The 14,650-nt window shown below is 40.7% G+C and overlaps 1 protein-coding gene across 4 annotated transcripts in view; it reads right to left on the minus strand.

Annotated features, from left to right (window-relative positions):
- Nucleotides 1–7,955, minus strand: part of INSIG2 (insulin induced gene 2) — a gene marked incomplete at its 3' end in the record, with an annotated part of 30,047 nt that extends 22,092 nt beyond the window's left edge. The window contains exon 1 of one of the 4 annotated variants that reach the window (XM_082840617.1): nucleotides 7,923–7,955. Of the gene's footprint in view, nucleotides 1–1,836; nucleotides 2,092–4,079; nucleotides 4,333–7,798; nucleotides 7,887–7,922 lie in introns of those variants that run through there. The other 3 variants (XM_082840620.1, XM_082840618.1, XM_082840619.1) reach the window with 3 other exon arrangements.
- Nucleotides 7,956–14,650: the final 6,695 nt, after the last annotated feature.

The following is a 14,650-nucleotide window of genomic DNA, read 5'->3' on the forward strand; positions in this document are numbered from 1 at the left end:
TAGAGAATTTTAAATTTCATTTATTGTGTTGCTCATCAGTGTTTGTTTGCTCTTTAGTTCTTCTAGGTCCTTGTTAAAAGTTTCCTGTATTTTCTCCATTCTATTTCCAAGATTTTGGATCATCTTCACTATCATTACTCTGAATTCTTTTTCTGGTAGACTGCCTATTTCCTCTTCATTTTTTTGGTCTGGTGGGTTTTTACCTTGCTCCTTCATCTGCTGCATGTTTCTCTGTCTTCTCATTTTGCTTAACTTACTGTGTTTGGGGTCTCCTTTTCATAGGCTGCAGATTCGTAGTTCCTGTTGTTTTGACGTCTGCCCCCAGTGGCTAAGGTTGGTTCAGTGGGTTGTGTAGGCTTCCTGGTGGAGGGGACTGGTGCCTGTATTCTGGTGGATAAGGTTGGATCTTGTCTTTCTGGTGGGCAGAACCGCGAGGGACCCCTATAATTCGAATGTTGGTGCGTTTAGTGTCCCAGAGGTCTCTGAGACTGTCTTCAATTCTTTTCATTCTTTTTTCTTTATTCTGCTCTGCAGTAGTTATTTGCACTATTTTATCTTCCAGGTCACTTCTCTGTTCTTCTACCTCAGTTATTCTGCTATTGTTTCCATCTTGAGAATATTTAATTTCATTTATTGTGTTGTTCATCATTGTTCTTTAGTTCTTCTAGGTCCTTGTTAAATGTTTCTTGTATCTTCTCCATTCTATTTCCAAGATTTTGGATCATCTTTACTATCATTACTATGAATTCCTTTTCAGTTAGACTTCCTATTTCCTCTTCATTTGTTTGGTCTGGTGGGTTTTTACCTTGCTCCTTCATCTGCTGCGTATTCCTCTGTATTCTCATTTTGCTTAACTTAGTGTGTTTGGGGTCTCCTTTTCATAGGCTGCAGATTCATAGTTCCTGTTGTTTTTGGTGTCTGCCCGCAGTGGGTAAGGTTAGTTCAGTGGGTTGTGTAGGCTTCCAGGTGGAGGGGATTGGTATCTGTGCCCTGGTGGATGAGGCGATCTGGATCTTGTCTTTCTGGTGGGCAGGACCGCATCCAGTAGTGTGTTTTGGGGTGTCTGTGACCTTACAATGATTTTAGGCAGCCTCTCTGCTAATGGGTGGGGTTGTGTTCCTGTCTTGCTAGTTGCTTGGCATAGGGTGTCCAGCACTATAGCTTGTTAGTCGTTGAGTGGAGCTGGGTCTTAGGATTGAGATGGAGATCTCTGGGAGAGCTTTCTCTGTTTGATATTACGTAGAGCCACGAGGTCTCTGATAGACCAATGTCCTGAACTCGGCTCTCCCACCTCAGAGGCACAGGCCTGACACCTGGCCGGAGCACCAAGACCCTGTCAGCCACATGGCTCAGAAGAAAAGGGAGAAAAATAAAAAGAAAGAAAAAAAATACTAAAATAAAATAAAATAAAGTTATAAAAATAAAACTATTTTTTAAATTATTAAAAATAAAAAAAATTTAAAAGTAAGAAAAAAAAAAGAAAGGAAGAAGAGAGCAACCAAACCAAAAAGATCCACCAATGATAACAAGCGCTCAAAACTATCCAAAAAAAAAAGCAGACAGACAGAACCCTAGGACAAATGGTAAAAGCAAAGCTATACAGACAAAATCACACAAAGAAGCATACACATACACACTCACAAAAAGAGAAACAGGAAAAAAATATACATATATCTCTATGTAAAAAAGAAAAATGAAACAGAGCAACCAAATCAATAAACAAATCTACCAATAACCATAAACTCTAAATACTAAACAAGATAAACATAAAACCAGAAACAAATTAGATGCAGAAAACAAACCCCCAAGCCTACAGCTGATCCCAAAATCCACCACCTCAATTTTGGGATGATTCGTTGTCTATTCAGGTACTCCACAGATGCAGGGTACATCAAGTTGATTGTGGAGATTAAATCCACTGCTCCTGAGGTTGCACAGAGAAATTTCCCTTTCTCTTCTTTGTTCGCACAGCTCCCAGGGGCTCAGCTTTGGATTTGGCCCCTCCTCTGCATGTAGGTCTCCTGAGGGCGTCTGTTCTTTGCTCAGAAAGGACGGGGTTAAAATAGCAGCTGATTAGGGGGCTCTGGCTCACTCAGGCCGGTGGGGCAGAGAGGCATATGGAATGTGGGCCAAGCCTGCGGCGGCAGAGGCCAGCATGACATTGCAACAGCCTGACCTGTGCTGTGTGTTCTCCCGGGGAAGCTGTCCCTGGATCATGGGACCCTGGCAGTGGCAGGCTGCACAGGCTCCCAGGAGGGGAGGTGTGGATAGTGACCTGTGCTTGCACACAGTCTTCTTGGTGGCGGCAGCAGCAGCCTTAGCGTTTCATGCCCGTCTCTGGGGTCCGTGCTGACAGCCACGGCTCGCGCCCATCTCTGTAGCTCATTTAGGCAGTGCTCTGAATCCCCTCTCCTCGCGCACCCTGAAACAACGGTCTCTTGCCTCTTAGGCAGGTCCAGACCTTTTCCCAGATTCCCTCCTGGCTAGCTGTGCACACTAGCCCCCTTCAGACTGTGTTCACGCAACCAACCCCAGTCCTCTCCCTGGGATCTGACCTCCGAAACCCGAAACCGGAGCCTCAGCTCCCAGCCCCCGCCCGCCCCGGTGGTTGAGCAGACAAGCCTCTCGGGCTGGTGAGTGCTGGTCGGCACCGATCCTCTGTGCGGGAATCTCTCCACTTTGCCCTCCACACCCCTGTTGCTGCGCTCTCCTCGGTGGCTCCAAAGCTCTCCCCCCTCGCCCACCGCCCATCTCCGCCAGTGAAGGGGCTTCCTAGTGTGTGGAAACATTTCCTCCTTCACAGCTCCCTCCCAGAGGTGCAGGTCCTGTCCCTATTCTTTTGTCTCTATATTTTCTTTTTTCTTTTGCCCTACCCAGGTCCATGGGGAGTTTCTTGCCTTTTGGGAAGTCTGAGGTCTTCTGCCAGCGTTCAGTAGGTGTTCTGTAGGAGTTGTTCCACATGTAGATGTATTTCTGATGTATCTGTGGGGAGGAGGGTGATCTCCACGTCTTACTCCTCCACCATCTTGAAGGTCTCTCCTAAGCAGGCCTTTTGGAAGGTGAACCTAACCTAGCACTTAATCATCTTTAAAATATATGTCCTGCAAGCTTCCAAGTTTCAAACTACCTTATAAATGAATTTTGGGAACAAAACCCATGTGTAAGCTGGAGGGAGGGGTGGGGGTGTTGAGTTTAGAAATAATCAGTATGAAAATGAGAACATCTGTAAGCACTAGTAACTTTCACAGCCTATCAGTTCCACGTTATAAACAGAAACAATAGACTTTTTTTTACTGTGCCTCTACCACACTCAAAGCTCTGTGCCCAACACCCAAGGGGGGAATTTTATCCTCAAGCTCACAAACCTACTTACTGTACAACATCACTGAGCTCTATAGCTTAGCAGCCTTGAGAAAACAGTACATATTATAGCTGATTCATAGGAAAATATATTCTAAACACCTACTGAAAATCCTAGAAAACACCTCCCCTTGACCTGGTCTTGCAGACTATTCCTTGCTGTGGTATCCAGCATGTCAGCATGTCATGTGTTCTGCAGTGTTCAGTATCTACAGAATTCATCATCATCATTATCATCACGATACAGCACCCATTTATGGAGGGCCTACTCCATGCCAGGCATATAGTAACTCTAATCTTCAAAATAATGCTAAAGGTAGGTATTATCATCCACATTTTACAAATGAAGATATAAAGTCAAAGAGACTTAACAACTTGCTTATGGTCACATGACATGCAGTATTAGAACTGGAATTGTACCTTACATCTGACTGATGCCAAAACCCATCCTCTTTCCTCTAAAACTTGAGTCCCATTCCAGCCCAACTCCTTAGACTTCTTTTTTGGCATCCCCTATAGAAGGGGATTTGGTTACTGAAAAGATGGACAGACACTGGAAAACAATCTTAACTGTAAATATTCTCAAGGTACTAATGTAAATTAATGTCCAACCAGAAAGACCATAAGAATAAATGTACAAACAAATAAATTTTCTTTAAAAGTACTAGATCCAGGGGTAAAAATATGTATTAAAGAAAAAAATCATATGGCCAACTTACATACAGTATTAGACCAAGAGTTGACTCCTCATTTCCCAAACTTCAGCAGACACAACAATACCCCCCGCTTTCTGCTACTAAAACAGATACTAGAGGACAAAGAGTAAATACACATGTTAAGTAACCCAAATTGCTCTAGTATATCTAGTAAATTGTTTCTGTCTGTGAATTTTTCCAAAAGGGAATTTTATGTTGAATAATATTTTTAAAAGAACAAAACAGCTTCAGTTTTAAAAAGCTATTCTGGTGTGGTAGGTCCCATCTCACATCACTCACCAGTGTTTGTCAAAGAGCACTGGCATTTTGGGCAGGGCAATTTCTTGTTGTTTGGAACTGCCCTAAGCATTGAAAAACATTTAGCAGCCCTGGCTCGTGCCCACTAAATGCCAGTGCACACCCCCTCCCCACTCTGAGATAACCAAACATGGCCTTACATGTTTCCAAATTCCCACAGAGAGGCAATGTTCTCCCACTGAGAGACACTGATTGCTAGACTCTTTCCGCATTCTATCTCCAGGCTGCTAGAAACTTTCTACAATGTTTATTTATGTAATTCTGCCACAGCTGTTTACTCAACCTTTCTGAAAGTGCTTGTTTATAGTTTCTTCACCCCAAAAGTTGTCTTTAAAAATAACACAACAATTGTTTCATGTTTACCTGAATAAGATTTTTTAAGCTATTTTTTAAGTCCAAAAAGCTCATTTTGTGACTACATAATAATACAATACTATATAATTACTGGAGACAAAAATAAAAGTTAAAATGCTTTAGAATCACAGTATCCTAAAATGTAAGAAATGGAAGGGAATGGGAGTTCATCTCTTCCAGGGGCTATGTGAGTCTGATGTAAAACAAAACCAAAAAAGTTGTGGATATGTGCATTTTTCCGGTTAGGGAGTTGGACATTTTTATATCAAGTACTCAAAAAGTTCATGATCCAAAAGAAGTTAAGAACCAGTGATCTGTTTCCTGGCAAAGCAAATGAGACCCAAAGTGGTTAAGTGAAGTGACAAGATCAAGAATGTATACTACTGGGTCCTGCTACGACAAACATGTAAAGTGAACTCCTAGAAATGGCCAGACTCATCAAAGGGGTAAAAAATTCCACAAGACCATTCACCGCCTACTATGCAACAACTAAGTTCCTAAATAAAGCATGTTGTTTATAATAGCCACACATTAGGGGAGTAGGTTATTTTAAAGTGAAAGTTCTTGGAATAAGTATCCCTAATTTGTTTGTTTTCAAGTTTGGTTTTCTGATTATGTATTGATAATATCTTCCTAGAGCGTATCTATACCTTTAAATGTTACTGTTACAACAACAATAAATTCGATTCTCAAAATTTTTTTAAAAACCTATATTTGAAAAATTTAGATTACCCAAGAAATAATTTTCTGATCAGGGAAGAAGTCTCTGGTATAAAGATACCATTTAAAAGACAATATCTCAATAGATCCTCAACAATAATCCTAGTAAGTAGGCAGGTGTTTTTAATCCTTAATCTTTTTATTTTACAAAAATAAAATAGGTTAAGTAACTTTCTGAGATTATAAAACTGTTGCCGGGTAGTACCAGGACTAGCTCCAAGCACTCTGACTCCATGTCCAGAGTGTTTCCCATTTCACAACTGCCTTTTCTACAAACACCATACAGAAACAATTTAAATGTCACAAAAGAAACAGTTTTTAAAGCCATGTTGATAAACTACTGTTAATACCAAAATAACACTTTTTTTTTCAAAAACTGACAAAGAAGAAACTTCCACAGAACATGAAAAATTCTACTTTGAGCCCTGACCTACAATTTCTATAAAGTACGTTACTGAACAAAAAGAAAAATAGTTCAAATAGTTTGGATAGATAATAACAAATCATCAAAACTGGAAAAACGTTATTCCCAGTCTATGGCTTCCTGTCAATGGATTATTATTACCTTCAGGTAAATAAAATAAGTGATTCTCAGCTTTGCGGATGAAAATCAAAGTTTACATTTGCCACTGAAACAACTTCCAGGCAACAGGCATTTGAAAACAAGCATACAAACAAAATCTCCCTAAGAACTGATTAAGTACCAATTGTATTTTAACAATTGCAACACCCCCAAAACCATACAAGATCATTTCTCTTTAAAGGAAGAGCAGTCACAGAAGTATGTTTACTCCCTCAGATTACCTGTCTCTTCAGGTGCTTAGATCAGAAAGGCTACTAAATAATAAAATTAAATTACTACCTCACATCTTTTTTATCCTATGCTCTTGTAATTAGAATGGCATTCTCAAAATAGAATAAGCATTACAGTTAGGAAAAACACACTTAAGTCAATGAAACTCTCCTTAAATAAAAGCACACAAATGTGAATCATAGGCTATGGACGCTAAAAACTTTTAGGAAGAAAAACATGTTTGCCTTGAAGACCCTGCAACTCATCTTTCCTGTCAACATTAAAACCCAAACACAGAAACCATTAAGCAAGCAACATTTGCATCCCATTATTGCTTTTAAATGACAAATCTCAGTCCCTAAAAAGGTTACTCCATCGTTTGAGAATAATTTTCTGATAACAATGAAAACAAGCTCTGTCATTAAATTTCTAAATTGCATTTTATCCTTTCCTTTTCAGTCCACCACACGTAAAAGCAACAGTTGTCAGTTTAAAAAGAATCAACCTCTTTACCAAATAAATGTACATGATTCACAGCTTCGTCACTTTATATCAGGTATGTACTGAGAACTATAACAAAACACACTACTCAACGTAATGTCCAGAGAAAGAATAAAAGGAGGAAACAGGAAGAGTACGGGGCTATTCTCTGGGGAGCCCCTATTAGTGGGGGCATCCCTTCATTCATTTTTCACTCAGTGGTTCCCTATCAGGGCCAAACCCCAAAGTTGGAAGATACAACCTAGCCTCTGCCAGACTGCCTTCATTCCTCCTGCACCCAAGACAGGAGCTTGTCTCTCCCCCCCCCGCCCCCCCCCACAATCCTCAGCTCCATTGCAATAGTGATCCCGGCCAGTCTCGGTGCCCCAGCTGTCAAGACTATTCATTCCTTCTTGAAGCATTTTCTCAATAATCCTACAAAATAGTCAGCTCTCCCTGGTATATTTCCCTAGACTATCTAGCTAACGCCATACTTCACTAACTTTCTGCCAATGCTAACTGGACATGGTTCACTAGCACTTAAGTTTTATCCACACTGCTTTCCTCTACCAGATTGCCAATCCCCACTGACCAACCCTAAAATCCAAGAAACTATCACCAACCGACTTCTAGGTCCTGAAAAGAGTAATCTTTGTCTTTACCATACACCTACTCCAGAGGTTTCCAATTCCAATCCAAAATGCCGAAGTCCCACTCCTCAACCCAATATCAACATACCTTTTGGCGGATTCTAAGCATTCTACAATACCTACCTTTTCGGATCCTTTCCCCTCCCAAGCCTGAGTCTGGTCTCCCTGCCTACGAGCCTGCCGAGTCCTGACAGCTCTATGCTTGACAGCCCGCCGACCTCCACCCCATCAGATCTCCGGGGTCGCCCTTCCCGCCGTCCTCCAGCCTTCTTTCTGCTCGGACACTCTTCCACTGACCGGGGAGCCTCGGCCTCTCCTAGACCCTCTCCCCGACCCAGGTGTCCCCTTCCGGATCTCGCCGACCCTTCTCCAGGTTAAGCAGAGCCCCTCGCCCTTCAGGCCCCATCTGTGGTCCTGGCTCCTCGTACTTGCCAGCAGGGTTCCCAGGCTGCAAAAACGCAAGCGGTTCCTCTTCCCGAGGGCCACCACCTTCCTCAGGTCCCTTCCCTCAGCACCAAGTCCACCGCGCTTCCCCGGGGAATCCCAACTCACCCCCGCCTCCGCCATCTTCTGGGACCGGCCCCCACGCCCCTCCGCCGCTTCCTCCTCCCCTCCCACAACTCCTCCCGAGCTCCACTGCGCCTGTGCGGCCGACGCGGCTACGCTCGGACGATCGGGGCAGAACAACTTCCGGTTCCCACCGGCGCCAGGTAGTGGGCCCGCGAGCCGGGGCAAAAGAACTTCCGGTCTCCGAAAGGGTAGCGGCCGGCTGTAGGCGTGGACTGTCGAGTGGTGAAAGGCTGGTAGATCCGCTGTTGTTTGCTGACCGGGCAGTCGTCGTTTTTACTGGTACATTTATTAATGAAAATTGAAGGAGAAATTAAATTTGCAGCAAAATGCATCAAAGCAAGTATTTGTATGGCCTTTCTTGTTTTCTCTAATGTTTCCTAAAGGTCTTAAATTTGTCTCCTGTAGATTTTCACAGTACCAGTAAAAAAAGGGATGTGGGTGGATTATACTGAATGGAGGAGGAATTTTAAAAAGAAAGGAGAAGAGCACCCAGAAAAGAACCCAGAAAAGAGACAATAACTTCAAAATGTCCTGACATCATTGATCTCTTTAAAGCAACATGAGTCCTGTTCATCCAGGTCTTGCCTCCTCTAACCCAGCTTTTTCAAACACTTCAAAATTGCCTTCAATGAAATCCTTATGGAAAATTTTAGCCTGGAAAGACCTTTGTTTTAGTTTAAGTATTTACTGATTGCAAGAAGGGACAAGACCTAAAAAGCAAGAACTGTGTGGCCCCCAGTTCCTAAGGTTCTTCCATCCAACGCAGTCATTCCTACTTCAGTATGAGGCAGAATACAAAGTCCTCAGGAGAAATACAGAGAGCCACTGTCTTCTGCTTAAGTTTGGGAACAGTTTTCATGCATAATAAGGAGGCAGATATGATGAAGCTGTGCATTCTCTGGGAGCTCAGAGTTGGAAAAACATGAAATAGATGGTGGAGCCTGGAGCGTAGACAGATGTATTGAGACATGAGATCTGAATGTCACACTCATGAATTTGGACTAGATATTTGTTATTATCATGGAAACATGAAAATCACAAATTACTTGATGCCAGAGTATAAATTGATGAAGAACGCTGAGAAATCAGAATAACTTTGGGTTACTTTGAAGCTGGTGTAATATGGCTGAGAGAACATTGGTGAAGGATTGAAACCTGGCGCTGTGACAGCAAGTGCATAATCATGTCCAATAAATTGATTTCTCTAGGCTTTTTTGTTCCCATTTGTAAAATGAAGGATTGGTCTAGATTATTTCTAAGGTTCTCTTCATAGGCAAAAGTATCAATGATTTGCTAATTCTGTGACTTCAGATAAGTTTTTTCCATTAACCTTACATATTGTTTGGTTTCCCAACTGAGTGGGACAAAAGGTAAACTAGAAAACAAAAACCTTTTTACTTAGCTAACACAAACACCCACAAAAGTTTATTTGCCTTGTTGAAGTGAGATATTGTTAGACTAGCATTAATGATTGTCCAAGGGTTGATGACTAAGCCTCTAAGAACGTTGAACTTGGAAGCCTTTCCTGAATTAAAAGCATCTGGAGTTTTCCTAGTCAGTACCTAGAACCCAAAACACTAGAGACTCTAGTACTAGTTTTGGTGGTGTTTTGATGTAGGAATACATATAGTTGTGGGACACAGAAAGTCAAGGATTTTTGCCTTTTTGAGATTACAGGATGGATCATTTGTTAATCCATTCATCCCTCAACAACTATCACCTGAACGTCATGCACATCCCAGGCACTTGGCACTGGACCTCAGGAGGAAAAAACCTTTTCTGCCTTGTGAAGTTTGCAGTACAGTTGGGGAAACACACAGTAAATAGTTAAATTAGTGTATAATTTCAAATTGAGACAAGTGCTACAAAGATGATGAACATCTCCATACTGTGAAAGGGGACTGGGTATGACTTCAGGTGTGACTTGAAGATAGAGATCTTCTAAGAGCAGGGTGAAGAGCAAGTGTGAAGGCACTAAAGCTGCAAAATCTTGGTACATTCCAGAAACTGAAAGGAAGGCAAAGCAGCTAGTGGGTAGCCATTGAGAAGGAGGTTACATATTGAGGTTGTGTGTTAATTTCATGACTTACTATGTGCCAGGCACTATGCTAAATTCCATTTCATTTCACATGCTCAAAACCCCTTCAAAACAGTTACTATATAGTAGATGAGAAATTAAGGCTAAGAGCAGCGATTCTCACCGTGGCTGCATTTTAAGATCACCTGTGGATCTATTACAATTTCTAGTGCCTGAGCATCACCCTCCATATATTCTGATTTGATTGGACTGAAGAGGGGGCCTGGGCCCTTTTAATAAATCCCTTGTGTAATCCTAAAATGAAGCCAGAGTTGAGAATCACCGTCTTAAAGTTAATTTGCCCAGGGTCACTTGGCAACTAAGTGGCAGAGAAGAGAAATTAAACCTAGATCTGTCTGATTCTACAACCTGTGCTTTTAGCTACTCACTAGTGCCTTGTCAACATTCAACGACATGTAGCACCAGTTGCGTGCTAAAAACTTTGTAAAACACTGAGAAATAAAAATGAACAAGACAGAGCCCTTGCCTTCACTGAATTCACAGCCTTTTAAGGCAGAAGTCTCAGTAAATGAAGCTAGGCCAGCTCATGTAGGCAGAAGCAAGTCAACTGAGGACTGTCATTGAGATCAGATATGTTCTTCCTATTTTAAGCTAGATTGGCACTGAAGGTAACTGGTGCATCAGGGGATCTACGTAGGCAGCTATTGCAATCATCATCTGAGAGATGGTACAAGCCTGAACTAAGGCAATGGTGAGGTTCAAAGAGAATTAGCAGGACTTGCCGACCACTGACATGAGGGTGAGGAAAAGAAAGAAGTGGAAGATGACTTCAGAGTTTTGAGTCTGATGGACAGAGTGGAAGTGAACACCACTGATCTAGAACAAGAACACAGGAATTGAATCTGGGGTTGAACGAGTTTGAAATACTTGTTGAGCATTTAGGTAAAAATGTCGAATAGAGTACTGGAAATGTGCATCTGGAATTCAAGTGAGCAAACGGATAGAAATAGAGATCTGGAATCCTTGACCTCCAGGTGGTAGTTGAAGGCATGCCTTGCATAGTGTGTATGCTGTGTATGGAAGTTTTTTAAAAAGACAATAGAGATCAAGAGGAAAAAAATCCACAAAACCTGACCTTGCTGTATTTGAATAGTTCAATAAAGCTATTTTTATCTGCAGTGATATTAAACACAGTCAACTCATGATTATCTATGATGAGATTTTAATACTTTCCAGACCTTCCCTGGGCACACAGCAAATTTAACAGATGATGCATAACCGTGGAATGCAAACCAATTTAAATATTGGCTAAATATTTAAGAATGCTATATGATGCATTCAGAACTGTAACAGAAATATCCTACAACAGTGTTTTCACACATAAATAATTTGTATGTAACCCTAGTTTTGACTTCAATCATTTTGATAATATTACTCAGACCTACAAAAATTGTAATGTTCTAAACATAAAACTAGGTAGAAGATCCTTAGGCTTAACTCCTACTTCTATAAACCAAAACATTTGCAAAATAAATATGAACAAAAGCATAAAATAAGTAAGCTTCAAATTATAGTAATGTGAAAGGTGTTTTTTGAAACTGAAGCATTTCAATAAAGACTGAAGTAGTTGCTACAGAATGAATTATTTTGAGATAAAACATGCTCTTATTACTGTTCATCACGTGATGGCCCAATTCTTTCACTACTTCTCTTTATTCAACCTTTATTTGTACAGTCTACCCTACCATTATTTGGCCTTCATTTAGAGAAAATGATCATTTAAATCCATCTCTGTTGTTTTTTAATCAATGTAAGACAATTAGAACCCAATCTTAAGAGAAATCATGGAGCAATGCCCTGCTAGAACGTGTTTATCAACATGATTCACAACATGCTTGTATTAATATTTGAAGGTTATCATGTAATTAAAATCACATCATTTAAAGATTCTCCAGTAAATTTATGGACCACTGAGAATGTACTCTTGTCCTCTAACGATCTGCAAACGCTACTTTGAAAAAAAGCTATCATAGGTTATCCAGAGTTTTTGCTTATTTATGCCTTGTAAAATTCCTTAGCATAACTCTCCATTTCCCAAAATGTATTCCTTAGAATTAATATTAACAGGAATTTGTGGAGAAAAATAGGATTCTGTGCTCATATTTAGTAAGCATTGGATTAGAAAAAATTAAACAGATATTGTCAATATGGGAATTTTGAGACCCTGTAATATTCCAGGACACAATTTGTTCCATGAAACATTTGTTTTTTCCCCCCTTTGGAGCATCTCACAGAGCTAGTGGTTGGCTATGTTTACATCCTGTCAAACATCCCTCTCTAATATGTTTAGGGGAAGTTGAAGTAATGAAGTTGCATTTGACAGTGAAAGCTGTTTATAAAATCCTCTGTCATCAATCAATCCATAATCATCTACATAGAAAGCAGGCTCTTAGGGCATATGGCACACTTGTCAGTGCCTAGGGTGGTGCCTCGTTTGTATTGTAATACAAGTTCAGTAGATATTTGTTGGGTTAATTAAAAGTTTGTTGTGTGTGTGTTATTTGTTTTATGTCAATAGTGGTTGCTACTATTTTGGTTTCATGAACTACGTACCATCTGGAGAGAAGACTGTGATCAGAAAACTATTTTTATATAGCCTTCTTATATAACAAGTGTTTATCCTGAAGGAGCAGAAAGACATTTGTCTTAGAATCTGTACTAATACAGCAGGCACTAGACACATGCATCTATTTAAATTAATCAAAATAAAATAAAAATTCAGGTCCTCAGTTACACTAGCCACATCTCAAGAGTGCAATAACCCACGTGATGGACAGAGCATATTATAGGACACTTCTATCATCACATGAAGTTTTACTGGGAAGCACTGATTAGATGATTTATGTAAATTTAAGTGCCTCAAAATACTGACAAGGTAAGAAAAAAAAAATCAAGAAATAGAGGCAAAATCATTATCCACCAATTTGTCCATCTAAAATTTATCGGTTCTTTTAGCATGTTGGAGACAGAATTATGTAATGCAGAGGAGCCCAGTGGTTTTAGTTTTACTTTAGGAAAAAGTTTGAGTTATGGCATTCTAAGCTTTCAGACTTGGCACCAGCCTCTTCCAGAGGGACGTGCCAATTTCAGAAGGCAGTTTGGTTTCTCAGCAAGAATCATGAGTAGGTGACCTGTAGAAAGTCTATATAGCACATTAACGTGGGCCAGGTTATAAAGAAAAAGCCTCCCGCTGGAAACAGTGTTTGTTGGAATGTATTTTAAGTAGGACCTTGAAAGCGTCAAACATCCGAAAAGACAAAGAGGGATTAACAGGCTAAAATCTAAGGGGAAATGGGACCCCAGGAAAGTAAGCAGAGCAAGGAAGCCACTCTTGCCCTGAAATTATTTGCTGATTGGGAAAACTGAAATCTGTTTTGTCAGACTTTTCAGACAAGAGACAATGTGACATCTTGGCTGCGAACTTTTGGCATCAGAGACCTCAAATTGAAAAGGCAGGACCCCAAAGAACAGCACCTTTGACCATGTGAAGTAATCCCACACCCCACCCACAGGCGGAAATGAGCAGTGGGAAATTCAAAGGTACGAAATAAGTACCTGTGGAAATGTAGCCAGAAGCTGGCGTTCAGGCAAATTTGCATTCCAAATTCACTCCACCCCAGTAAATACAAAAACTTCCTGTCTTTAGTTTTGTTTAAAGTGGTCTTAGAACGATAAGGGTCCAAAATGCCTGTGAACTGAACCCTTCTAAATGTTCTTCCAGTCTTTTCCAAATACCAAGCCCACATTTAATACATCTAGAAGTTTCTTTAGTAACACTCACCTTAACCAAGTATCCAGAGCTTTCAACTTATTTGTCATAGGAAACAAAAACCACCCTTTTCATATTTTCATTTCATCAAATTACAAATTTTGTATTACTTTATGTAATTTCAACAACACAACTGATAACAATCACAATGAACTCTTGGTGGACACACAGCCTAATTGCTGGGGCCACAAGACCTTGCGGCAGCGGCAGCTGGCCGCGGGAATGCAGGAGGCTCTGCCAGGGAAAGCGGGCTTTTCCTCTACTCTGAGTGCAGGCTCTTCTTTTTTTTTTTATTTTATTGAAGTACAGTTGATTGACAGTACTGTGTTAGTTTCTTCTGGACAGCAAAGTGACTCAGTTACATACGTATATCTATTCTTTTTCATATTCTTTTCCATTATGTTTTATCCCAGGATATTGCACAGAGTTCCCTGTGCTCTACCGGAGGACCTTGTTGTGTATCCATCCTCTATATACTAGTGTGCACCTGCTCATCCCACCCTCCCACTCCTTCCCTCCCCTACCCTCCTCCCCACACCCCAGCCAAAGTCTGTTCTCTTTGTGAGACTGTTTCAGGATCTTCTTACATCCTTTGTCAGCGCTGGGAGGAGACCGGGAGGCTCACAGAGGGAAAGGACTTGCCCAGGGTTTATTATTAGTTGGGTCAGAAGAGCAATCAGATCTTTGATTCCTAATCCTGTGCTCTTTTTTTATTTTTAAATAGAATTCATCTTGATCTCAGGACCATGCTTTACATCTTTTAGATCATGTAAAAGACATTTTTTCTACTCTATTAGCTTAACAGACTCTGAGACAGTAATAGATAATTCTTGGTGTATTTGT

Source organism: Leucopleurus acutus (assembly GCF_964270905.1).
Source record: "Leucopleurus acutus genome assembly, chromosome: 6".
NCBI lineage: Eukaryota > Metazoa > Chordata > Mammalia > Artiodactyla > Delphinidae > Leucopleurus > Leucopleurus acutus.